At 44.6% G+C, this 26,293-nt stretch overlaps 1 protein-coding gene across 11 annotated transcripts in view; it reads left to right on the top strand.

Annotated features, from left to right (window-relative positions):
* Positions 1-26,293, top strand: part of TRIM2 (tripartite motif containing 2) — a 160,936-nt gene that overhangs the window by 59,142 nt on the left and 75,501 nt on the right. The window contains exon 1 of one of the 11 annotated variants that reach the window (XM_045465409.1): positions 2,181-2,396. The exons of 7 other annotated variants lie outside the window; for them this stretch is intronic. The gene's annotated coding sequence lies outside the window, so the exon portion shown is untranslated. Of the gene's footprint in view, positions 1-2,180; positions 2,397-26,293 lie in introns of those variants that run through there. 3 more of the 11 variants (XM_045465414.1, XM_045465402.1, XM_045465393.1) reach the window with 3 other exon arrangements.

Genomic DNA, 26,293 nt, shown 5'->3' with positions numbered 1-26,293 from the left:
TCCATCCCAGCCCAACTCCACCCTCTTCCTATCCCTTCCTGGGCTCTCTTCCTTCCATATGTCTTTCTCAGCAATCTTTCTGAAACATAAGGGTTCCCATAGCTTTCAAAGGTCAAATCCCAGAGCTTAGCAGATGAGACCTTTGTGGTCTGACCCCTTGTGAGCCTCCATAACCACAGCTCTCACCTCTGTTCCTCTCACCTGCTTTCTGCAGCCATACAGAAGTTCCTATCTTCCCCCTGCCTCTCTTCATCCTGCCGGATCCCTGCTCAGTCTTCAAAACCCAAATGCAGGGGAGCCTGGGTGGCGCAGTCGGTTAAGCGTCCGACTTCAGCCAGGTCACGATCTCACGGTCCGGGAGTTCGAGCCCCGCGTCAGGCTCTGGGCTGATGGCTCAGAGCCTGGAGCCTGTTTCCGATTCTGTGTCTCCCTCTCTCTCTCTGCCCCTCCCCCGTTCATGCTCTGTCTCTCTCTGTCCCAAAAAAAGTAAATAAACGTTGGAAAAAAAAAAAAAACCCAAATGCAGCCTCCTGTGGGAAGCCTTCCTTGATTTCCAGCATGATTGAAAACATGCTTCTATGTTCCTGTAACCTTCAGGGCATACATTCTATCATAGCAATTTCTCCATGCCGGGAAATTGATGGTCTCTTCCTCTCCCCACCCCCCCTCCGCTTCCTTCTCCCCTCCCTCTATAGTAAGGTACTTTAGAGACTGCAGGCTTTTTCCAGCTTTCTATTCTCAGCCTAGCACCTGGCATATGGGAAGCATTCAAATGTTTCTAGAAGGAAGCAAAGGAAATTGGGGGGGGGGGAGGGAGGGGGAGACTTCTTACTGTTGCAGGGTTTTTACCTCAATACACTGCTTGGAAGAATGAAGAGATGAACACAAAATGAGCAGCAGGAAAAGTTTATTAGGGTATAAGATTAGAAAGTAAGAATAGTATGAAACCTCTCTTTACAGAGAGGGGACATTCAAAAGTGAATGCCTGCGACTATAGGCAAGGGTCCTTGTTTTATAAGGTCCCGGTGACACACACACACACACACACACACACACACGCGCCCTTCCCCCTCATTCCTTCTCAGGTTCTACCCTTACTGGCTGGATAACTCTAAGTGCTGGGTTGTCTGTCCATTCCTGATTGGCTCATTTCCATTGTATGAGAGGTGATCTATGGCCGTATCATTCCTTGTGGGTTGTACGTTTTATGGTTTACTGCTTATTTTTAGTTAGGTCTTTTGTCAAATTCCTGAGGGAAACCTGAGGAGGAGTAGGTGGGGTCTGTTACATTCTTAAGAGGAACCTTACGCCTGAGGAGGTTTGCTACGGGCAGAGGTGTTCCAAAATACGTGTTTTTCCCTAACCTGGGACCTCAGGTCCTATCTTTTCCCTCTCTGCCTATTTTATCCTATCTTTTCCTTATCATACCACCCCAACCTATTTTACAGAATACACGATAAGACCCCAAGAAGCAATAATTTCTCATTATTGTCAGTGCGATTGTGTAGTAGTCGACTCATTGTCAGAATTTACCAAAGTAAACGCAGAGATTTCTTCCTCTCTCACATTCGGGAGTTGTGATCGCTTGTAATAGTATAAACTGTCCTGTAATGGAGGCGGGCCCTTTTCGGTTCTTCGGCCTCATCAAACTAAAGCCATTTCCCCGGGAGGGACAGAGTTTGCATGTGTGTTTACAGGACTGGCAAGGAGGACGTGCTTGCCGGAGTAGACCCACAAACCCAGCCAACCCCCCCCCCCCCTTTTCTGCCCTCCTGGGCTGCGATTGGCCCTTCCCCGGAGGCTGGGCGCGAGAGCCTTTAGTCATCGCACTGGGAAATCTTTCTGGAACCGGGCACCAACTTGCGTGTTGTTTTCTTGCTCTTTGTGCGGGGATTAGCTGCCGCGCGTGGTCTGGGAATGTTGCGAGGGCTGGGCAACACGTAATCCAGGATTTGCCTCTGCCTCGGAGCTTATGGAAAACAGATGTCTCTCTGCTCTGCGCCTGAGCACAGAATGGAAATGACCAACCAGAGAGCGTCTTGGAACCGGGGACACCGAGTTGAGGGCCTCCAGAACCCAGCGGGGAGGCAGCTTTCCCCACGCTTGTCTGTCTCTGACACTTCAGCCCAGCGCTCGCGCAACATCGGCGGGTGAAGCAGCCCCACCTTCAGATACCGCCCCGAGGCAGGACCGCGGCTGCGAACAGCGCGAGCGAGCGCGGGGGTGCGCGCCCGCCTGGGTCGCTCGCGCCGCCGCCGCCGCCGCCGCCGCCGCCGGGGCGTTGCGCGAGCAAACCCCGGCCCTGGCGGGGGCCGCAGCCCGGCCGGAGGCGAAGCCGCCGCCCGCCGCCTCCCGCCAGCGCACCACTTCTCCGCCGAGCGAGTCGCCGACTGGCAGTAAGTGAGCGCGGGGGCTGGGGCAGCCCGATTCGGCCCACCTGGAACCTTCCGACCCGGGCCAGGTCCGAGCGGACGGCGGTGTGGGCAGCTTACAGCGGATCCGCTTCCGGATCCTGGCAGCGGTGCTCAGATACCCGCCGGGAGCCGGCGCTGGTGGGAACGCGAGGCGGCAGGCGCTGTCTGCGCGGGCTGCGGAAGTGCTAAGCCTGGACGCGGCGTCGCACCCAGGCTGGGCTGGCCGAGGTCCCCCGCGGGATCGGGCCCCTCTGCCGTGCCTGCGGTACTTGCGCAAAGCTTCGGAAGTAAAGTCGTTTTGCACCGAAGGGAAAAGTGGATATTTTAAAAGGAGTAGCTTTGATAAATGTAAAAAGATGGGTTTCCTCTCTTCAATTTTGGTCGTTTCATAAAACCATCTGCTCAAACAGATTTCCTTCTAATTAGTTTCCATGCTGCCCAAGTTCATACTACAGTTCTAGCTTATTAGAGGAGGCAGGTGTTGATTTTTGAGGGTTTGCGGGGCTCTTTTTGACGGATATTATTTATTTTGAAAACACCTGCCCCATGTTGAAAATTGCATACTGCTGACAAATCTGGGTGGGGAGAAAGGTTTGTCGCATGAAACGCCTGTCAGATCCAAAGCATTCTGTGAACCCCAAATTTGTCCCACCTGTAATCCAACCCCAGAGAGCAACTGGTAGCATCTTTACTTCTCCAGTTCCCCACACCCACCCACCCCCAACCCCGCCGAAATCGCCAGCTTTAAATTAGGAAACAGAGACAGCTTTAGATCCAAATCCCTTTTACATAGTTAATTTTAAAGCCCTTTGAATTCCAGACATCCAAAGATTAGGTTAGCCGCCAGGGCAAGAGGCATTGTTCTTGTGAACTATGAACACCAATGCTTTTTTCCATGAGACAATTTTTGGCCCATAAAAACGGAGGTTAGCTTTTTCATCAATATTTTAGAATGTGGTTATGCGATTGATGCGTGACAACTTGTATTTCCGGGTTCCTTTACCAAGGGATGGGAGGAAGGACTGTGCTCGGTTCACTACCTCCCGGCTCTACTTGACCTCTAGTTTCAGACTTCCACCTGATTTCATCCTTGGCAGATGTAGTACCTGCCCTTCAGCTGAAAGAGACAAAAGAGCAGGAATGATTCAGAACACTTTGACTACCACAACCTTAACCAAGGAAGCAAAGTATTTGATTGAATTCTTTGAGACGCACATTATGTTTCCTTCCTCTGCTGATTTAGGTACATTTAGCAATGAAGGATCAATTAAAGCAAAACCGAGAAAACCTCTGCTGCTCTCCTCCCTTAAGGTAAATACGGATTTGGCTGAGTTGGGCGAGGCCACCTATACCAATGAAGTGTCTTCATGGTGAGGTTATTCAGTCCTATTCAGGACTAGGAGCAGGGTTAACCACCAGATCTCACTCACCCTCATAGGTGCACTGTCTTTTCCCTGTACTCTCGCTTTTCTTTCTCCCTTTTTTACACTGTTCCTTTTAGGGACATACCATGACTCTATTTTGGATCATGGAATCTAGGATATCATTACCTTTCAGTGTCAAAAGTTTGTTTAGATTACAGCGTTCCTTATCAGTATTTTCTAATTTCCCCAAATCCTGTCTTTATTGTCCTGGAAAATTCTGCCTACCAGAGCCTCCATTGGAAATTCCATTGTGTCTTTCAAAAGTAAACATGGCATCTACAACTTGAATTTTTTTTCTTGCATTATCATTTTAATGTTGACTTGCATAGTTTCCTGATTGTCTGGTCAGCTTGTTATTTCTGCTTCATACTGGAATGCAAGTGGAAGGAACTTCTCATAAGACACTGAATATAAATGGGATAGGGAGTCTTTTTGAGATTTAACAACATAGACTCTGCCCTTCGGTTGAATTCTGTCCTTTGAATTTCTGTCCACTAATTACTCTAGAAGGAGCTGGATATTCACCTTGGGGCTCAGGAGTGATCTGTTTACTTGGCCTTTTCAGAGCAGCTTTAATTCACTACTCTCCAAGTGCTGCTTGGTGAGAAATTTGCCTGGTCAGTGGAGATAAACCAATTGGGTAATACAGTCATGCCCAAGGAACCTTTGAAACTGCTCTCCTGCAATCCCGAGGAGATAACAGTATCAGAACTTTCCCGTCTCACCACTCCACTAACCATGACACTGCTTGGTTTATACCAAATCCATCTTGGATTATAAATTACCCCAAGACAATTTTAGCTTGATTTGTTCAGGCTCTAAAAGTTTATGCTGGGAGGTACTGGCGAAACACTTTTGATGCTGCTGCTAATGATGCGGGTAGGAACAATGACAGTTTTCTTTTGAGTTTTATGAGAAAATATATTCCTGGATGTCTGTTGGAGAAGCCTGAGAGTGTTATCTTAAAAGCCTTGAGTCAAGGCTGAGGTATTATCGTACTCCATTATCAATATTATTTTTTGTACCCTTGTATATTTTAGACCTTAAGACTGATCTGCCAGTTGCAAGATCTAAATAAGCCCCTGCAAGTCTGTGGGTTTATTAATTCATTATTTTCTCTGGAAGACAATAGGAGGTCTTTGATATGGATAGAATTTGGTCTTAGGAGAACGGACAAGTGCAACCTTTGAGATAAGCAAGTCGAGGGGAAATTAAGGGGAGTAAATCTAGTGACACTGAGCCACTGTTATCTAGCCGCTCAGCTTTTATGTGTTTTTTCAGAGTTTAGTGGAAATTCAACCTCAGAAACGGAGCTTTCATTGGCAGATATTTTGTCACACAAATGCTGGCCCTTTCCTGTGTAAAATGACTATTTTTGCATATCCTGTCTGTGTATCTCATCTTAATCCTTGAACAGAAATACCTTCTCCCTGGAATTTTCACTACATTCTTCTTTTTCTTAACATACTGGATGTCTGGGTGAAATTTATTTAGGCAGAGGGGCTGGCCAGGAAGATGAGGATGTATCCTTGAGTCAAACAAAAACACTGTGTCTGTCAGCATCTTTATTAACTTATGAAAGTTTAGAAGTACTCCGATACAAGCTATAGATATGAGTTTACTTCTCCCTTAACTGCAGTAAAAGGAAGCAACCTAAGACTGCAGAGTTCTGGAAGTGGTGCAGTTTGTAGAAATATGCTGGAGGCAGGTGGAATTTTGGAGGATGATTAGCCTTTAAATCACTATCTCTTTATTGCATATGTTTTCCAAGGTTCAGAATGTCTGCTGTTTGAGAGCTATCTTGTTTAGTTTAAGTATAGTGACTGATTTAAACCAAAATATCAAGAGACGCATGAAGTCTTGCTGACCTGCTTATCTCCCATTAGGGTAAGGGCCAGCATTTTAGGACTCTCATTCCTGACCTTCAAGGATGATGATTTTGAGGACCAGGATGTAAACTAAATGGAAAATCTTTCAGATTAAGACTCCTGAAAAGAGAGAAATGGCATATGACCAAAAATGTGAAGGACAAGACCCATTTTTGTTTCAGATTATTCTGTTCAAGCAGGTAGAAGAAAGGAAAGATGTTTTCAAGCACGGTCTGTCAGCCTGTGGGATTATTGAACAAGTATTATGTTACAAACCCCCTGCTTTTTGATCTGAAAGGTACAATCTAGTAAAAGGCAGAGCATACGCCTTGGAAAAAATTTCAAGCCTTGGTGATAACTTTAGACATTAGTGTGCATTCTCCTCCCGCCTGTTCACTTATTTCCTCACCTGGAAAAGCAGGATTTGGTTTAAATCAGTGACTATAGTTAAGGCTGTGGGAGAACCCTTTTCCGTCGTTCAACTTCCTGAGAGACTCACGATGGCCCCTCACCATGACATGAGATTTGTTTCCTTAAGCAGAGAAAGTTGTGTTCTTACCTCTTTCAACCTGGGCAAAGTCACACTTGTTACGTAATTCCAAGACTCCTATTTGACGCATAGCTCTGTTCCTATAGCATTTCTTCCCTAAATACCGAGCAGTTTAGTAGGGACCAGGCTAGCACCAAAATGACCCACAAGGGGGGCATTCCTGGAGGGTAAGTGACAGATATCTTTGAGCTTCGCTTAAGAACATGAGATCAGGCCTCTTTAATCATGAACATGGCCTCTCAGACTAAACAAAGACAGAACTGTCTCTTTGCTAACCACATGCGATTTATTTAAATTAGGGTTACACATTCAACAGTGGTGTCAAAGCTATATTATAAAACTGCCTAAAAGAATGAGTTCTCTGGGTCTTTGCTAAGGGATAAAAAAAAAAAAAAAGGCATTAGCCACATTGAATGGGATTTGCATCTTGTTAGCTTGCCTGTGTGTCCTGAACTGCTGGACACAATGGGAGGGTACAGGTCTATCTTTGTAGCTGGGCAGTCTGCCTTAGTTGCGATTCTTCTGGGAATTCATATAGTGAACTAGAAGCATGAGGAGTGGGGCGGAGGGGGAAAAAAGGCAGGAACTTGCAGGATACTCAAAAGAAGGGGAGCTTGGGGTCAGCCAGATACTTTTTTGCTGTATTTTTCATCTCTGTGACTTAATTATTTTATAACTGGAAGTTTTTTTGTAATTCAAAATCAGGGGTACAGTTTGCCTTAGCAACAGCACAGGCTACCACTGTGCATAGTCATCTTGTCAGTGTTGGTGAGTGAATTGTTTCCTTGCAAATTTGGGCCAGCTTTCTCCCCTTTCCTGGTCAGCATCCATCCAGGGTTTCCTTCACTTACTCCATGCATTGGACTCTGCTTATGAAAGGCAAAATAATTGCCATTGTAGTCAAAGGAGAAGATTATAAAAGTGAATCTCTAATGAAATGCTAGCATTTCTTGGCTACCCCCCTTATTTAGCGTGGCCAATCAGAGGTCACCCAGGGAAAAGCGGATAAAAAGGCACTCAAGTGGGCTGAATGTTTGTGTCTCAATAGCTGCAGAAAACAGATGGCAAAAATTAGGGGCCTTTGTCCTCTCTCAGCCAATAATGAAGACACTGATCAAAACCAAATTTAGTTGTTATAGAATGTGGTCTCCAGATTCCCAGTACCATTAAGAAGAATTCTGTTTTTACAACGCTCTTTCCATTTGGAGAAGCAATACTTCATCAGTCTGTTGTGCCACACACTCTACAGCAAATGAGCCTTAAATAGGAAGTCCTGTCTTTTGCCCCCGGTCACACGGAGGCCACACGGTCATGTTGCATGATGAAGTGTGGTGGGTGCTATTTGCTTAGAGGAAGGATGAGCAGAGGCTAACGGCACTACTGTTTTCGCCATTAAGTAGCAATTACCCTTTGAGTCTCCTTCATCCCTTTCCTCCACAAACATCTCAATCAAGAAACCTAGAAGTACAAAGTAATTGATGCCTGAAGGCTAAAACCCACACAAAGCTGCCAAACCACCCACGAAAACAACATGAGACATTTAGAAGCCTGGAAAGGGAAGAGGGGGGAGTGAAGGGAATGGAGGCCCTGCCCAAAGTGCCCCTTTTTCTTGTGACATTTACTCTAATATCTCCACTTCAGCTACAGATCCCACAGAGGAATGTATGTTTTATTCACTTTTTTAAAGTTTATTTATTTAGAGCAAGTCAGAGAGCATGAATGGGGGAGGGACAGAGGGAGAGGAAGAGAGAATCCCAAGCAGGCTCCGCACTGTAAGTGCAGAGCCTGACGTGAGGCTCGAACTCAGGAACCCTGAGATCATGACCTGGGCCAAAACCAATAGTCAGATACTTAACTGGCTGAGCCACCCAGGTGCCCCGTTTTATTCATTTTTAACACAGTCTCATTTAAAGAAAAAAACAGATTTCTCAAGGATTTCTTCTGAAGTTTTTTTTTTTTATGTTTATTTTTGAGAGGGCAGGGGAGGGGCAGAGAGAGAGGGAGATAAAGTATCTGAAGCAGGCTCCAGGCTCTGAGCTGTCAGCACAGAGCCCAACACGGAGCTTGAACCCCCGTACAGTGAGATCATGACCTGAGCTGAAGTCGGACACCTAACCGGACTGAGCCACCCAGGCGCCCCACCCTGACTCAAGGATTTCTTCTACAAAGATTTTACTTCTAGTCCACATACATTGTTTTGCTTAAACAAAAGTTCTGATTTTTTTTTTTAATTTTATTTATTTTGGGAGAGCACAAGCAGAGGAGAGGCAGAGAGAGAGGGAGAGAGAGAATCCCGAGTAGGCTCCGTACTGTCAGTACAGAGCCTGACCTGGGGCTTAAATTCACAAACCATGAAATCATGACCTGAGCCGAAATTGAGAGTCAGACGCTTAACCAACTGAGCCACCCAGGTGCCCCAAAGGTTCTGAATTTTTAATAAGCATTTATTGCAGATCAAATTCACTATACTTTCTAAAAAGGCTTTATATATCAATAATGGGAAATCATTAAGAATTCTTTGAATAGTTAATGCAGTTTCTGTACTAGGAGGAAGGCAGATTTATTGGGTTATGGAATTCTTAATTCCATCTGCATGGGGGCTGGTTTTCATTTGTAATGCAGTACAAACTATTCTTGGCATGTTTGGAGCTTATTCCACACAGGATGCTCCAGGCCAGAACTAAAACTAGATAGAACTAAATTTCTTTTCCTAGATTTTTTTTTTTTTCCTAAGCCATTTTCTCTTCAAGTCCCTTGGATAAATGCATTCACCAAAGTGCTGCCAGATCTAGTTTAGTGTTTACTGTTTAGCGTTCAATCTTCATTATTCAGCCATTCAACTAGTATCTGTGGATGGGTGGTCAAGAGTTCACCAGCAGACCAGTGGGGGGAGTCATGCCAAGTGGAGACACTCAGACCTCCAGCTTGTGTTCTAGATCTATTTTCTACTCCCTAGAGGCCCAGGGCCCAGCTTTCTGGATTTTGTACATAATGACCTGCTGTCATACTTACACTTTTCACATGCGTGCTATATTTGGTATCTGCAACTTAAGAATGACCACTCGATTCACTTGAAATCATTGGCCAGTGTATACAGTGTGTGGGATAAATACCAAAGGTAAAGGAAAAGGAAAAAGTTAATGTGACCCTTTTAACATAGAAGCATTTAAATTTAAAAACAGTAACAACAAATCTAAATTCATAAGCTGGTTTTGTAGAAAAGCCTTGGTGGTTTTAGGATGTGAATACTTACCAAATATATGGAGTCTGCATGCTACTAAAGCTCATCTTCACTGGAAATTGGAGTGAGGGCCTGGCTCTTCCCTGATTCGATATGCTCAGGGGATGAACCATATTGGAATTCTAAATTGACAGCGATTGATTTGCTTCTTGTATTGCAGGCATATTTAGCAATTCTTGGTTAACTTACAGTCTTAAAACGGATAGAATACAATTACCAAGGCAAAACGAAACATTAAACTCTTGAGTTAGACGTACTGTATTATCTTGTGGATTTATTGCACCGGAGCCGATTAGGTCGGGTCTGTGATATTTCTTGCAAGGGTCTGGGAGCCTGCATGCCTTCGGTAAATTGAGGTGACTGTCTGCTATTTATCTTTTATTTGTGATGAGAACCCTGCTGCCCCACCTGGATGTGCTTGGCAGTTTTCTCCATCCTCCTCTCACTCAGTATTTATTGTGAAAATTATTGGTTCCTGTGGCATGAATCTAGAAGAGCCAGCTCGCTTGGTTCAAGTGCATAATTTCATCAGCAGAGCAGCTAACTAGCTGAGCTAAGTTGGCACTGAGATGATAATAATGATTTAATCTCTTATTTGAACACATCTTTACCTTTAAAAATTTTTTTAACTTTTATTCATTTTTGAGAGACAGAGAGTGGGTGGGGGTGGGGACAGAGAGAGAGGAAGACATAGAATCTGAAGCAGGCTCCAGGCTCTGAGCTGTCAGCACAGAGCCCAACATGGGGCTCGAACCCATGAACCTCGAGATCATGACCTGAGCTGAAGTCGATGCTTAACCGACTAAGCCATCCAGGCGCCCCCAGGTCTTTACCTTTTAAAAATCACTTTCATGAGGCACCTGGGTGGCTCATTTGGTTAAGCATTCAACTCTTGGTTTCAGCTCAGGTCATGGTCTCATGGTTCGTGGGACCAAGTCCCACGTCAGGCTCTGTGCTCTCTCTCCTGTCACTCTCTCTCTCAAAAATAAATAAATACACTTTATTTTTTTTTTTTAATTTTTTTTTCAACGTTTATTTATTTTTGGGACAGAGAGAGACAGAGCATGAACAGGGGAGGGGCAGAGAGAGAGAGGGAGACACAGAATCGGAAACAGGCTCCAGGCTCTGAGCCATCAGCCCAGAGCCTGATGCGGGGCTCGAACTCACGGACCGCGAGATCGTGACCTGGCTGAAGTCGGACGCTTAACCGACTGCGCCACCCAGGCGCCCCAAATAAATACACTTTAAAGAAAATCACTTTCACATAAATTATTCCATCTTACCTTTACAGTAACTCTGAGAGGTAACATTTTAAAGATGAGGAAACTAAGGTTTTAAGAAGTCCAGTGACTTTTCCAGTGAAGGAAGAGTTAGAAATCACACCTAGGACATCCTTCTCACTAAATCAAAATGCTCAGTAAAACCTGACTGAATGACATATGATAAAATAATACAAGAATTGTGGGAAACTCTAGATGAAAGGACGTTTTATTGAGGGAGCAAATCCAGGAAGGTGTTTGGAAAAGTGGTTTCCAATAGAGAATAGTCACTTAAAATTTAAATCTAAACCCGAGAACACCACACAAAAAAACCATTAGGGAACATGTAAACAAGACCAATTTGTCAATCATATGGTATAGACAATTCATATGGTCAATTGTCAGTTCATATGGTATAGACAAGAAGTACATGACAATTCAGAGAAAAGAGAGAAAAGCATAGGCCAGAAAATCAGAGACAGTATAAATGAGGAAGTTCGAGCTTAAAGAATGTCCAGATTTAGATGGAAGAGAGGAGAGTGTAGGGCATGATAGGCTATTGGGAACATCCCAAGCAAGGCTAGAGAGCCATAGTCCAGCTGGGGAACAGCTGGGAGACACATCTGATTGGAGGAGGGAATGACCAGAAGGTCTAGGTAGGGGAGCCTTGGGAATTAAGGTTGAATAGAGAGGATGGGGCCACACCAAAGAGGATCTTTAGTGCCACACAGCGAAATGTGAACTGAGATATGGGTGCTGTGGTGCGTGGACAGGGTTGATTCCCTCTGAGGGCTGGGAGGGAGAGTCTGTTCTGTGTCTCTCTCCTAACTTCTGGTGATCTCAGGCATTCCTTGGCTTGGAGGTGGTGTTCCCCTTGTGTCTTCACATTGACTTCCTTGTGTGTAGGTCTCTGTGTCCATAGGCCACCAGTCATACTGCATTAGGACCCACCCTAATGACCTCATTTCCAAATAAGGTAACATTCTAAGATACTGAAGGCTTCAACCTATCTTTTTTTTTTGGGGGGGGGGGGGACACATTCAGCCCATCCCAGGAGCCTTTAATGAGTACTGAGCTGCAGACTAAGGGAGAAAGGTTCTTTTAGTAAAGATGCACTAACAGAACGCAGAGCATCCTGCAGGCAAGGGAGGGAGCCATGGTCTGGGAGTGGAGGATGGAGAGAAAATAGGTAAAAATCTGCAGACATGTTTTTCTTCTTTTTTTAGAGAGAGAGAAAGAGACAGAGTGTAGGGAAGGGGCAGAGACAGAAGGGAGAGAGAATCCCAAGCAGGCTCTGCACTGTCAGCCCAGAGCCCGACCTGGGGTTTGAACTCATGGACCATGAGATCGTCACCCGAGCTGAAACCAAGAGTTGGATGCTTAACCGATTGAGCCACCCAGGTGCCCCAAAATCTGCACACAATTTTAAAGGAAGAGTTGAAAAGATTTAAGGAGCAGCAGTGCTAATAGAAGTCTAGAACGTGACTGTTTACAGAGCACTCTACCTCCTTTGATCTTGATGACACAGAAGGCTGAGTGGTGCCTCCAGGGTTTCTGGTCTGGGAGAAGGACCAGCGGTGAGGTCATCCACACTGGGGAGGGGACCTGGCAGACGTAGCTGCACCTGCTGCATGTGAGCTGGTGACGCGGCTGAGCAGAGATGTCCATGGGGTCACTGGCGGTCTGAACCATGTGTCCTCTCTCTAGACATCGATGTGGGGATTTAGACACATTCAAACCATCCTTTGGGCCTTGGGAGTGGGGGAGATCTCTGAGGGAGCGAATTTAGGAGAAAGTGGGCTTGGTATTTTGGCAAATTCCCAGGGTGAGAGGATTACTAATGAGTCAAAGCAGCATCTAAAGAGGCAGAGGAGAAGCTGTGAAGTTCTCTAGCTCCAAAGCTGAAGAAAAACGGAGTTTCATGTAGAAGTTTCAGTGCCAGGACCACAGGAAGGTGGGCGGAGAACAGGAAGGGAACTGGCTCAGGACCAGCGTGGGGAAGACTTTGGGTTTAGCTCAGGTGGGCAGCGGGAGGAGACAGTGTGAGGGAAAGGAAGGGAGGGAGAGGGTGGCCATCACAGGCTGGCAGGATCAAGGAAAGGGCCAGGGGGCTTTAATTTTGCAGTTGTATTTTTGAGATACAGTTTAGGTACAGTAGCATCACCCCTTCTGGTGTTCAGTTCTGGGAGCTTTGACAGTGCACACGGCTGCGTAACCACCACCACTATCAAGATGGAGAATGGTTAGATCCCCCACCCCCCATGATTCCTTTGTGCTGAGGGGCCTTTTTAGAGGAAACCCGTGTGTGTTTGCAGTCAGAAGGGAGAGGAGCCATGCCAAAGGAGAAAATGATGGTGCGAGAGAGGGAAGGAAGGGGTTAACTGAGGGATGAGACCCTGGAGGTGGTGAGGGGGCAGGCGGGCCACCCTGAAGCAGTGAATTCTCGTGAAAAGGAACACTTCCCCTCTTCCTAGGAGGTGGAAGGAAGGATGAATGCGTACATTCAGGGTCTATGATATATTTGGGGGGTGAATTCGTTAAGTCCTGCCAACAAAACCATTTCCTGCTGAGCAAGATGTTAAATGTCATATTCCATAACTTCCGGCTTGGCGGAATTATTTCCTATTGCAATTTCTGTCTGCAGGAATTACATCAAAGCAGAGGGCAGGCGCATGGCTGGTTTTCTTCGGGCTGTGCGCCCCAACCCTGCTGCCGTGTAATACCGCAGCAGCTTTAGAACCAACACTTCAGAATTCTCCGAAGTTGAGGCTATCTGCATCTTGTCCTGTACCACATACAGTGGGAAAACTTGGCAGCAAAAATGGCCTCAATCCTCATAAATGCGTGTGGCAGCCGTATAAATGACTCACTGCTGAAGAGCTAGCTTCCACAGACGTGTCCTCCGGGCATGATTTAGTGAAAGAGAATCGCTTCTCATCTTGTTATGTTTTTAACGTAAAATCACCCTGGAGTGATTTTCCCTCCTAACATCTGTGATGTCACTTACTTCGCCTCATCTTTGCTGTCCCACAGCCGTCACCCGACTCAGGGGTGGGAGTCAGGAGAGTGTTAGACAGCAATTCTCAGACTGTGGGTTGGGAATCAAGTTGTGGGCTGTAACCGGCCTGTGTAAAAAGTGAAATAGAATGAGAAACAGCAGAGGGCTAAGTGTGATCTCACGCAACTTTTGTTTCAGGGAAGTATATATATCTGCACGGCACCGCAATATAAAATATGCCTCTACTGTGGATCATAGGCACAGACATTTGGGAAATTCAGGTGTAGAAGTGTGTGGATCCTCTACCAATAGTGTGGCCCTACGCAGGTTACCGAACGTCCTTGTGGCTTAGTGAGAGCCACAGTCTGTCAAATGGGGACAATAACAGTATCTATTCCATATGGTTGTTGGAAGGATTAAAGAGGAAATGCGTGAAAAGCATTATGGACTGCGCCTGGTTAGTGGTCAATGCTTATTATTACGATCTCTTTTCCTGCCTAAATCTGCAACTCAGATCTTTGTTCCCTACCCAGACCTTTCTTCTCAGCCTCGAACTGTGAACCCAGCTGCTCGTTTGACACCTCCATTTGGTGGTCCCACAGTCCTCTCCAGCTCAACTTATCCAAACTTGAACTCAACTCATACCCACCTTCTCTCTCCAGTCCTTCCCCCCTCTTCCCTCTCCTGCCCCCAAGCATGCAGCCCCCTCTGCCGCTCCTCCTGAATTCACTGTTCTCTGAGGGGTGCCACCACTCACCCCCCTACCTGGGTTGCCTAAGCATCATCTTACTAATGCTTCTAGTAAGAGAATTCTAAGCCTGCGTCACCATCATCGTATGGCAGGCAGATGAATGCAGTTCTGCCTCCAGTCTTGCCCCGTGTCCGTCCCTTCCAACCTTTCATCTTTATAAGTCTTTAGTGGGTCTCATAGCTTTCAGCCTACAGGGCAAGGTCCATCATGGCCTGTTCTCTTCCTGCCTCTCCACCCTCATCTCTTGCCCCCAGCCTTGTACTGCACACTCTCGTAATCCCATACGGCTTGTCGTTGGTCTTCCCCTGCTGATTCACACTTACCTTCAGGTTTCCTCTGCCTAAAAGACTTGTTCCATATTTTGCCGTGTGGCTGACTCTTACGTGGCCTTCATGACTCAAGGTTGATGTTCAAGTCAGAGAGACTTAGGTTTGAATCCCCTAATCGATAGTTAATAGCCACGCGACTCTGAGAGGTGAATTTCTGAGGCAGCTGAAATCAGTCTGTGGCTCTGTAAAATGGGAATAACAATCCCTAGCTCACAGAGTTGTAAGAATTAGTTGAGTGATCGTGTATAAAGAACAGTATCTGGCACATACTGAGTAATTACTTAATAAATAAATGGTTGTGACTGTTATTTTACATATAGTAATTATTTTTCATTTGATTGTGTTTATTTTTGAGAGAGACAGACAGAGAGAGAGAGAGAGAGAGAGAGAGAGAGAGAGAGAGAATGGGGGAGGGGCAGAGAGAGGGAGCCAGAGAATCCAAAGCTGGCTTCATGCTGTCAGCAGAGAGCTCGATGTGGGATTTGAACTCACCAAACTGTGAGATTATGACCGGAGCCAAAGTCAGACACTTAACTGACTGAGCCACCCAGGTGCCCCTATTTTTAATTAAAAAAAAAAAAAAAAAAAAAAAAAGCCTCAGTTCACTTCCTTCCAGGCCAGAGCTTCTTGCAGACCTGAATGTGTCAGGTTGTTAAAGATCTGAGTTGTTTCTCCTGACTGACTACCCTTCCCCTCTCTTCTTCCCTTGACTAACCCCTCCCCCAAGATTCAACCCCAAAGTCACCTCGCTGGGGACTCTTCCCAAGCTCCTGGGCTCCCAGGGTTGTTTTAGCTCCATCAGAGTTCTCGGCTGCCTGAACACTGATACACCCTTTCCCCCCTGGATTCCAAGACTCCTGAGGGCTCTATGCCCCGTTCATTGTTGCATACCAAGCCCTCTCAGCGCATGCAGGTGCCCGACATGTAGTACCTGATGAGTAATTGTTTCATTGATGAATGAATGGATGAATGAGAAGACTGTTGTAATTACTTCCTTACTGGTGTCCCTGCCTTCTCTCTTTCAAGAAATTCATCCTGTTAATTGCAATCAGATTAGTTCTCTTAAAGTAGAGTTCTGTCGCTCACCTGTGCTCAAATTTTGTTCTGGCCAGTGCACTCTACTAACACTGGCAGTTAGGGCCATCCCCAAGATGGCTTCTATTTAGTGTTCCAGACTTTCCTTCTGTTTTCCCTATATCTTGTACCTTATGCAAAATTAGGCTGTTTTCACTCCCTTTGTGCCTATCTATCTGTGCTGGCTCTTTCTGCTTGGAAACACCTAATACCTTAACTGCCTACTGTTCACCTGCTCATCTTTACTTGTCACAGCCCCACAACTTTGGAGACCCTCTCAAATGCTACCACATGACAATTCCAGAACCCTTTTTGATCCATTTTCTTTGTTGTTGTTCTTTTTTTTTTTTTTTTCAACGTTTATTTATTTTTGGGACAGAGAGAGACAGAGCATGAACGGGGGAGGGGCAGAGAGAGAGGGAGACACAGAATCGGAAACAGGCTCCAGGCTCTGAGCCATCAGCCCAGAGCCTGACGCGGGGCTCGAACCCACGGACTGCGAGATCGTGACCTGGCTGAAGTCGGACGCTTAACCGACTGTGCCACCCAGGCGCCCCTGTTGTTGTTTTTTAAGATTTTATTTTTAAGTAATTTCTCCACCAAACGTGAGGCTCGAACTTACAACCCTGAGATCAAGAGTCACAAGCTCCACCAACTGAGCCAGCCGGACACCCCCTTGATCCATTTTCTAAACAAATAAAAATAGGTTTCCTCAATTCTCCTTTGCATCTGATACAGCCTGCCATAGACTTCCGTCCTGGAGAAAGATTGCCCTTTATCTACCAGCTTATTTACAAACTTTTTTTTTTTAATGTTTGTTTATTTTTTTGAGAGAGAGAGGGAAAGAGGGAGAGAGACAGCACAAGTGGGGGAGGGGCAGGGAGGGAGGGAGACACAGATTCTGAAGCAGGCTCCAGGCTCTGAGCACAGAGCCTGACACAGGGCTCAAACTCAAAAGCCATGAGATCGTGACCTGAGCTGAAGTTGGCCACTTAACCGACCGGGCCACCCAGGCGCCGCTTACATGCTTGTTTTTGATGGCAAGTTCTTTGAGTCTGGGGATTGTGTCTTCAATGTCTTTGTAAACCTAACAGCATCTAGAATATTATATTGCTTATTGTTTCTCATAAGTGTTTGAGGAGGTGAATAGAACTGAAAATCAGCTGGATCTGGTTCTCCTTTCTGCTTCCTGATTTAATTTAGGGGCGAGAGTAGGAGGAATTAGGGTTTGACTCTGGCTTTTTGACTCTTAAATATATTTCATTAACTGTATATTGACGTCATGTTATAACTGCATTGTACTAGGTATTCAATAAGCATGTTTGATGAATTGAAGATTAATTAGTAGTTTGTTTTCTTTTAGAACTAACCTACCTTCAAGTCTGGTGTTTATGGTTCTTACTTTGTATGCATACTAATAAAACAAAATGAGTTAAGAGTCAAAGTATATGAAATGTGAAGATGTAAATACACAAACATGTCAGTAGGTGGAGGTTGTGTGTGTCACACACGCAAACACACATGTATACATATATACACACACACTTTCTACATTATCAAGTTATTAAGCAAAACCCTGGAGGATGAGGACAGTCTATGTTTGGTCTCATAAATATGTTTTCTAAATTTTTAAAAAATTCATTCATTTATTTTGAAAAAGATAGAGACAGCACAAGTAGGGGAGGGGCAGAGAGAGAGGTAGAGAGACAGAATCCCAGGTAGGCCTCGTGCTGCCAGCCCAGAGCCCCATATAGGGCCCGAACTCATGAAACCGCGAGATCACGACCTGAGCTGAAACCGAGAGTAGGACGCTCAACCGACTGAGCCACCTGGGTGACCCTGGTCTCACAAATGTTGAAACCTAATTTTATATCTTTTTCAAGGAATAGAAGGTCCATTGGTAGTCTGCTCTCCAACTCTGTCCCTTTGTGACCTACAACCTCCCCAGCCACGTAAAGTTTGAGGTGTGTGTTCGGTGATCTGCCACGGTGCTGAGTGGCAGTGGAATGATCTTAAGAGCTGGTCCTGCGTTCAGGTGGACCAAAGCTCACCGTCTTTCGTCCACATGAAATTGATCCTCCTTCCTGCAAGTGAAAGGGCCCAGGCAGTAGTCCTTCTCATTTATTTGTTCTTCTGCTCGTCTCCCCATGTAACCCTGGGTAAGGGTGAGCCTTAAGGTGGTGGCAGCCGTACCTTTTACGTGTCCGAGTCTACTCTCCAAGCAACTCTTGGCAACAAGCCAACAAACTAAACTAACACTAGTTTTTCAGAAAAGTTTTCCAATTTTCAGTTGTTTACAAGCTTTGATGGGGACTAACTTCCAAAATTAATAAGGCCTGACACATGGCATAACACATTTCACAGTTTGTACCCAACCAGATTTCATGGAGGTAAAGGTAATGAATTGGCTGTTGTGAAATATCACCTCTGCCCTTAACTGAAGACAGGAGTGATGCGTGCAGGATATGGTAGTAACAATAAAGTAATTTCCATGTCCTTTTGATGTTGATCCTGGGAGACCACAAAATCAGAACAATAAAAGATCATTTATCTGGGCTTCTAAACACCAGAAGCATTCAAACAATGAAATTATTTTTAAAGAATATTTTTCACCCAATTAAAAAAAATCATGCCAGTGTAATAACTGAAGAACATTTGCTCTAAGGAACAGTGTGAGTCGTAGTGCTGTGATCTGTGTTGCTGGTTGTAACAGCACAACCCCCTGATTACAGGGTAAAGTGGATCTTGGTGGACTGCTCCACTAGCATAATGGCAGTCTTACTGTTAATGCTGAGTTGGGTTGCTCTTGGTCCTTGACATGTTTTGGTAGGCACAGGCTGTGCTAAGATGTTGAATTTCTTTTTATTTATTTTTTTTATTTTAGAAAGAGAGAACATGCACACGAGAGTGGAAGAGGGGCAGAGGGAGAGAGAGAGAGAAAGAGAGAGAGAGAGGGAGAGAGAGAACCTCAAGCAGGCTCCACGCTCAGTGTGGAGCTGGACTCGGGGCTTAATCCCACGTTCCTGGGACCATGATCTCAGATGAAATCAAGAGTCGGACGCTCAATGGACTGAGCCACCCAAGCATCCCAAGCTGTTATATGTGTTCAATTATACATATAACATGTTACCTGCTAAAGCACCATTTTCAACCACGATGCTATTATTTTATTTTATTTTATTTTATTTTATTTTATTTTATTTTATTTTATTTATTTTTTCACGATGCTATTTTAGAGTTAAGATAACTAACTAAGCTCCAAAAAAGTTCTCTTGTTTCTAATAAGATTCTTCTTCAATCTCTGTTTTAGTCGAACTAGTAAGTCGTACTTGCAAAGTTGTCTTGAGAATAAAATGGGGTATTTAACATAGAGTCCGGTACTAAATAAATGTGCATTCCCTCCCTCTTCAGGTGCCTTGAACCAAAATGTGTATGGGGGGAAAGTAATATTCATAGAATAAATGACTGGTATTTACTGAGCACTTAGTTATATATAGACCCTGCTGTATCTAGAGATAAAAAGATGGGTAACGTATAGGCCAACAGCTCACTCTCTTGTAGGAGAGGCAGTCATTTAAACCAGTAATTACTGCAGAGAGTGGTAAGTACAGCCATGGACGTATATACAAGGATTGACGATAACTCACAGGAGTGATGAATACCTTGTCTGAGTAAAACGACTATCAGGAGAGTTTTCAAAACACAGGTGATGCATCAATTGAATCTCTAGCAGCAGAAGAAAGGATTGGATTCCAGGCAGAGGCAAAGCATGTATAAAGGCATGAAGGTTTAAAAAACGGAAGAAGGGGAATAACCCAGGACTCTCTGGAGGCCTCGAATGAGTGCATTTTAAATTCTTTAAGGATGGCTCGTTGAAGGACAAGTGTGGGACCAGCAAGGGTAGCAGTTCCAGCTCCGATTGTATGTGTTGGAACTGCTGGGCTTACGTGTCCCATGGTTGTCATGGAGTCTCAACATGTCTGGTGATCTAAAGTGGCTTGAGTGCTCTAGAGATGGCATAGAGGTCCAGAAGATGGGCTCACAGAGGCAGAAGAGGGCCAGCACCTCTTGTACAAAACCCTAAAGGCTCCTTGTAATGGACTGAATGTTTGAGCCCCATCCCAAATTTATATGCTGAAACCCTAAATCCAATGTGATGGTATTTGGAGACAAGGCTTTGGGGAGATAATTAGGGTTTGATGAAGTCATGAAGGGGGGGGTGGTGCTCATGATGGGATTAGTGCTGAGTCTCCCTAGTTAGAAAATAACATTGGTTTTGGGGCACCTGGGTGGCTCAGTCAGTAATGTGTCTGACTCTTGGTTTCCACTCAGGTCATGATTCCACAGTGTGTGAGTTTGAGCCCCACATTGGGCTCTGCACTGACAGCATGGAGCCTGCTTGAGATTCCCTCCCTCCCCCTCTCTCTGCCCCTCCCCCACCCTCAAAAATAAATAACTAGAAATATTTTAGAAAATAACTTGATAGAATTGTGTTGCAGATCTTATATAAAGATAGCTCTCTTTTTCCTTTCTTTCTGTTTTTCCTTTCCTTTTCCTTTCCTTTCCTTTCCTTTCCTTTCCTTTCCTTTCCTTTCTTTCTGTTCCTTCTGATCGAGAGAAAAAGTTATCCCCCTATTTGTAATTATCAAAGAATGCAGTCATCATAAAACTGCTTTGAATTCCCTTGAGTGCAAAGCCACTTTGAGCCAAGTTAGCGTTCACATTATTGTTGTATGAGCATGGAAGGGATGAATGTCACAAAAAGGGGCCTGCACCTCATCCTGTCTCTTCTCTCTTACCTTCCTCTTTTCTCTTCAGCAAACACCATGACCTTTATCAGGGAATAGCTCCCTTGTTCATCTTGGGCTTAATTAGAAGCAAAATTTTAGAGCAGCATAAAATGTCCATGCATGGTAGCAACTAAACTTTCTACAGTGGTAGGTCGAATCACTAACTAAAAGCTGAATATCACACCCATAATTCCTCATTTGGCTTACGTGCAAAAGATTATTACTGCCAAACTGCACATCAGGATCGCTAGGCTATTTTTGAAAATGTTTTCCTTTAATAATACTGCAAATACTTACGGCCAAGCAATAAAAATAATGAGACACAACATCTTATTTGGTAGTGTTTTCTTTCCAATACGTTTTTTTTTTTTTTAGATTCCCTGTTTGAAGGAAGAGGTTGTACATTGTCATTTGAACTAGTCTTTCAAAATTACATATTTGTATAAGTATTTTTCTCTTACGTAGAAAAAAGAATATCAGATAACTTTTACTAATTGGATTACTTTTACCCACCGTGAAAGGACTCAGTCTAAGAATAAATAGTGTCCTTTTCTGTGTTGCTTCTATCATCAGTGGGAGGCTCCTACCCATACTGCTAGGACTCTACATATTGTTAGGAGCTCACTGATTCAGAAATCATGAAAAAAGCAAGAGTGAATTACAGAATATCTAAACAGCTGTTTATTTTTAATACTCCCAGTATTTACACTAACCCAATAGCCATGTAAATATGTTATAAAGCGTACCTTAAGAACTGGATAAAAAACATTTTCAGTAAGTAGTATGAAAATCTTTTCCTGTGGAGTACATCTAACCCTTAGACAGGTTACGCTGTCCTGATAATCTTGCTTACCTGTCAGTCTAAATAAAGAGGTAAACCAAGGGAAGCTCAAATGACCAGAAATTTGGGAAACACAGGCTGTAGAAACTACAGGTCAGTCTGTTGAGGGTTTGGAGTGGGTTGTATTTATGGACCCACTTTATGGGTCTGTTTATGGAGCACAGGGTGGGGGCAGGGGGTTGCAGAATCCATCCAGAGTCCAAGCAGTAAATTCAGTGGCTTGAGGATGGGGAGAGACTCTGGGCAGATGTTCATTGGTCCGGAGATGAGACTTGGTCTTCTGTAAAGCAAGCATTAGCAGGAAATCCGTCCCTCTGTTCCTAAGTTCTTTTCTTCTGAGGGCACAAGCATGAGATTCTCCGTTTCATATCCTCCACTTCCATTTTAGATTGAAATGGTTTTGCACACCATTTTCCTAACAGATTCCCTCTGCAAATACAGCTCAAAGGTATCTTGAGCTGAAGTGTTGAAGGTGTGTTGCATGAGGACCTGGCCAGTGTGTTCTCCGGAGGAGTGTTGGCTACTCAGCCCCCGGGGAATGTCCGGGCAGTCTTGACACTCAGTCATTCTTCATCACACACTGCAGGAAGCCGTGTGCCAAGACTGCATACGTGTTGCGCCATCACTGGGGTATGACCCTGTCCCTGTGGAGTTTACAGGTTGGTGGGGAAGGAGCTCCAACCAAGCAAGCAGATAGATATGTCATTACAAACTTTAACAATTGTCATGAAGGATTCGAATACCCTGCAATGCTAAGTACAAAGAGGAAAACCCATGTAGGATGGGAGGGACAGGGAAGGTCTCAGAGAGGAAGCGGCATTTGGGCAGAGAGCTAAGGGAACAGGAGCAGCCTTGCAGCGGGACCCGCCGGGGGAGGGGGAGGCACGGAGTACCCTGAAAGTTGGACCTTTCTCATGAAGACCCAGGAATTTTGCCATTTACTAACAAGAGGCAACTTCTCTTTCTGGAGGTGAGATCTCAGAATTTACACTTAAGGTAATGGGCTGATTGATTCTTGAAAAGCCAGAAATAGTGGAGAGAGAAGGATGGAGGCAAGAGCAGGATCCAGAGGGCACAGGAAGGCTAGAGAAAGGTCCCAGAACGCTGCAAGAAAGCCCTATTAGAACAAATAAACAAAAAGAAATAAAACCTGATTTTATAATGAATAAGCTTTACGGGCAAGTCTAAATTAAGACCGGGTTCTTCCTTTCCATTTCTGGGAGCAAACAAATGTGTGTTAATAGCTTTTTAAAAATAGAATGGAAATTCTACCAAGGCCCATCAGGGAACAGGAAAGAGAAGGGCCTGAAGGCACTGGCCATCTGATGTCAGCATCGCTGGTCTATGCTTTTATCACTTTACCCCACTCTCAGATTTGACTGGATTGATGTGCTTCATATGCAGTTGGTGCAAATGCTAATGACCTCCAGTCTTCTGTTTATTTTGGTGTCAGAGTTTTATCATCAAGGTCATTCTGAAGATATGCAGCTTCTTAACCATGCGAAGTTGGTAAATACTCTTGGTCTATTATGTCTTGAATCTTTCTTTTTCTTTCTATTCCCTGGAGTCTGCCTTCTCTGTGAATCCCCCTCTAACAGGATGTCGTGGTTTATTTTTTCCCTGCCCTTTGCCGTGAGGATGACGGGGAGTCTTAACCTTTTAGTAGTCGCCTGCTTTGTGGTGGGTTCCTGTTTCTCTGCTATCTTGGGAATTTCTGCCGTTTGACTGCCGGGTTTTGCGAATTCATATACTCTAACCTATTAACTCTTCAAGCAGACCAGCTGTGGTATGAGGGCTGTTTGTTATTTCTCGTATAGTGTTCTATTCTCATCTAGCAAGACCTGTGCTCGAATTTCCAGTCCTTTCTATAGAACAGTCTCACAGAACTAATGTAGTCATAATGAACCCCACACCGCCTGCAAAGACCTCCAGCTCACCACGCCTGCTTGTGAAGAGAGGGCAGTGGGGCAGATGGAGAGAGGGGCTCACTCACAGTCAGGCCTGAGTCTGCATCAGCCTTTGCCACCTGCTGGTTGTATGGCTTTGAGGGGAGTCACACGTCACCTCCACAGACTTGTTTCTTTGTAAGCTGGTGATCAGACTGGGTATGACCACAGAGTTCCAGGGGTTCTGAAGAGATGCATGGGGGGATGGTGGAGGGGGGTGGGGAGGGCAGCAGAGTGAGAGGTGAGCATGTTGGCAGGGCCCCCAGGACCAGGACCAAGACCGGTTTTTTAGAGAAAGTATTTTGTGGCTTTAAAACCACGAGACTGTATCATCTGTATGGTTCTTTACAACTTTAAATACCTCAGATTGTATGAAGGATGAGAGTCTTGTGCCTTCCTCTTCCAGTCACAGCTGGAAAGGCTCTGCCAGAGCAAGAACGGAAGTAGATTAGGAGCCAGGGTCTGGGGTAGTGAACTAAGCCGCCCATGGGGTTAGAAAGTGATGGCCTTTATGCTCTTTAAAGATATATACATATATATATTTTTTTTTTCGTTTATTTATTTATTTTTGAGAGAGAGGCAGAGAGAGGAGAGAGAGAATCCCAAGCAGACTCCACACTGTCAGCATAGAGCCCAACATGGGGCTCGAACTCACCACCTGAGCCGAAATCAAGAATTAGACGCTTAACCGACTGAGCCAGCCAGGTGCTCCGATGGCCTTTATGCTCTTGATTCAAATTGTTGCTCTGAGACTGAAGATCTATATGACAGAGGGGTAGCTTCTATCCCTTTAGGGAGTACCAGTGCCACTCCAGGGTACAGATGAAAGACAGTATCAGGTTCTTTGAACTTAGGCTTGTGCTTCTTGATGGGTAGGAAAGGAACATTGGGTGCAGTTGGGTATATCCAAGGTCCCTTGCCAGATCCCAGCTCCTCATTTTTTCTTTTCTAAAAAAGTTCTGCTTTCTTTCTACAGCAGATAGCAATTAAAACAGAGACAATCCTGTAGGAAGCCAGCAGATTCTCTAGGACTCAAACTAGACATACATCTGTGCCTGGACTATATTCTTTCCAGAGGAGAATCCCCACCCAGTTAGAGGGCATTCTTAGGACTTCTGGCCTTGTGGACTGCTCAACACTGCAATCAGTTTGCATTAGCGGATTCTTTATCTGGTAATGATAGCAAGACAGGTATAACGCATAGTTTTTAAAAAGATGTACAAGAGCAGGTTTCATTCTTGGAATAGCTTTGTAAGAAAGCCTGTGCATTTCCTTTGAGTCAAGGGAAATAAGTTTAATTATTAATCGCAATGTATCTGGAATATGGCCTTTTTATAGCATTAGAGAAAGAACTTCTGGCCTGGGAGGAATTTGATACGAACTGGAGAGTAATGATCTTCCTGGCTCGCGTGGAAAGTAAAGCAAACCTATTTCCATTCGTGGATAGTTAGAAGGTGGGAGAGGAGGCAAGGAAAGAAGACATTGGGAATTACATGGCATTATTTGGGGTATTTGTTTTACAACTAAATCATTTGCAGTGTGATTTCCACAGTGGTTGGACTTGGCCTGTTTTCCTGCAGTTTCCTCCTGCCCTCCTAAAATTTCCCTGGCCTTCACTCACTATACATTGTGTCTTTTCTCTTCCTCTGGGTGTAAAATGCAGGCATGTTGTGACCTTCCAGGATGTTTCTGACACCTGGATTTCTTCGTGCATGGCATTGACAAGTGAGGTACGCACACAACCAATTCTTGCCCCTGTGGGAACAGCTTGCCTCCATCTATAGAACACAGGGTGATCGAACATCTATGGAAATGATTGTCTTTTCCATTTCTTGTGCACAAATAAATTGTAGATATTGTAGGTATCAGATAATTATCTTTGTTCATGCACAAATAAATCGCAGTTATTATTTTTCTTTTATGAGATTTTTGCTGTCCTTGGGTTAGTTTGTAAACTTCTTAAAGTTAGTTGGGCTTGTGTCTTCATGTTCAGAATCTGAATTAGGGTATTATCGACCCATTTCCTTTGAAACAAAGTCCATAAAAGGAAGTGCCAGCCATTTCATTAGGTTTGATCAGGGTGGGCAAACTGTGGCCTGCGTCTCAAATCCAGCCCACTGCCTGCTTTTGTACAGCCTGTTAATTGAGAACAGTTTCTGCATTTTTAAATGCTTGAGGGGGGAATCAAAAGAAAAATAACATTCTATTACATGTGAAATTTATGTAAAATTTATGTTATTTCTTTTTTTTAATTTTTTGTTTATTTTATTTTTGAGAGAGAGACAGAGCGTGAGTCGGGGAGGGGCAGAGAGAGAGGGAGACACAGAATCTGAAGCAGGCTCCAGGCTCTGAGCTGTCAGCAGAGAGCCTGATGTGGGGCTTGAACCCACAAACCGCGAAATCATAACCTGAGCCAAAGTCAGTCGCCCAACCGACTGAGCCACCCAGGCGCCCCAATATGTATTTCCAAATGCAGTTTTATTGGATTACAGCTACATTCCTTCATATAGTGTCTGTGGCTGCTTTCATATAATGATATTGTTGAGCAATTGTGACAGATGCTGTATGGCCCACAAATCTAAAATGTTTACTATTGGGCCATGTACAGAGAAAGTTTGCTGACCACTGGGCTTGAATAATTAGAACAACAATAGTTGACTCTTAGGAGCTAGGCACGGTGATAAGCAGCTTCCAGGCATTGTCTGATTTAATCCTCATAACAACTCTACGATGTGTAACTCTCACTGCTGTTTGACAGATGAGGAAAAAGTTGTGTAATTTACCCCAGATCACACTGCTGGTCAGTGT

This window comes from Leopardus geoffroyi, chromosome B1 (assembly GCF_018350155.1).
Source record: "Leopardus geoffroyi isolate Oge1 chromosome B1, O.geoffroyi_Oge1_pat1.0, whole genome shotgun sequence".
Classification (NCBI taxonomy): Eukaryota; Metazoa; Chordata; class Mammalia; order Carnivora; family Felidae; genus Leopardus; species Leopardus geoffroyi.
This window is presented reverse-complemented; position numbering and strand designations above follow the sequence as displayed.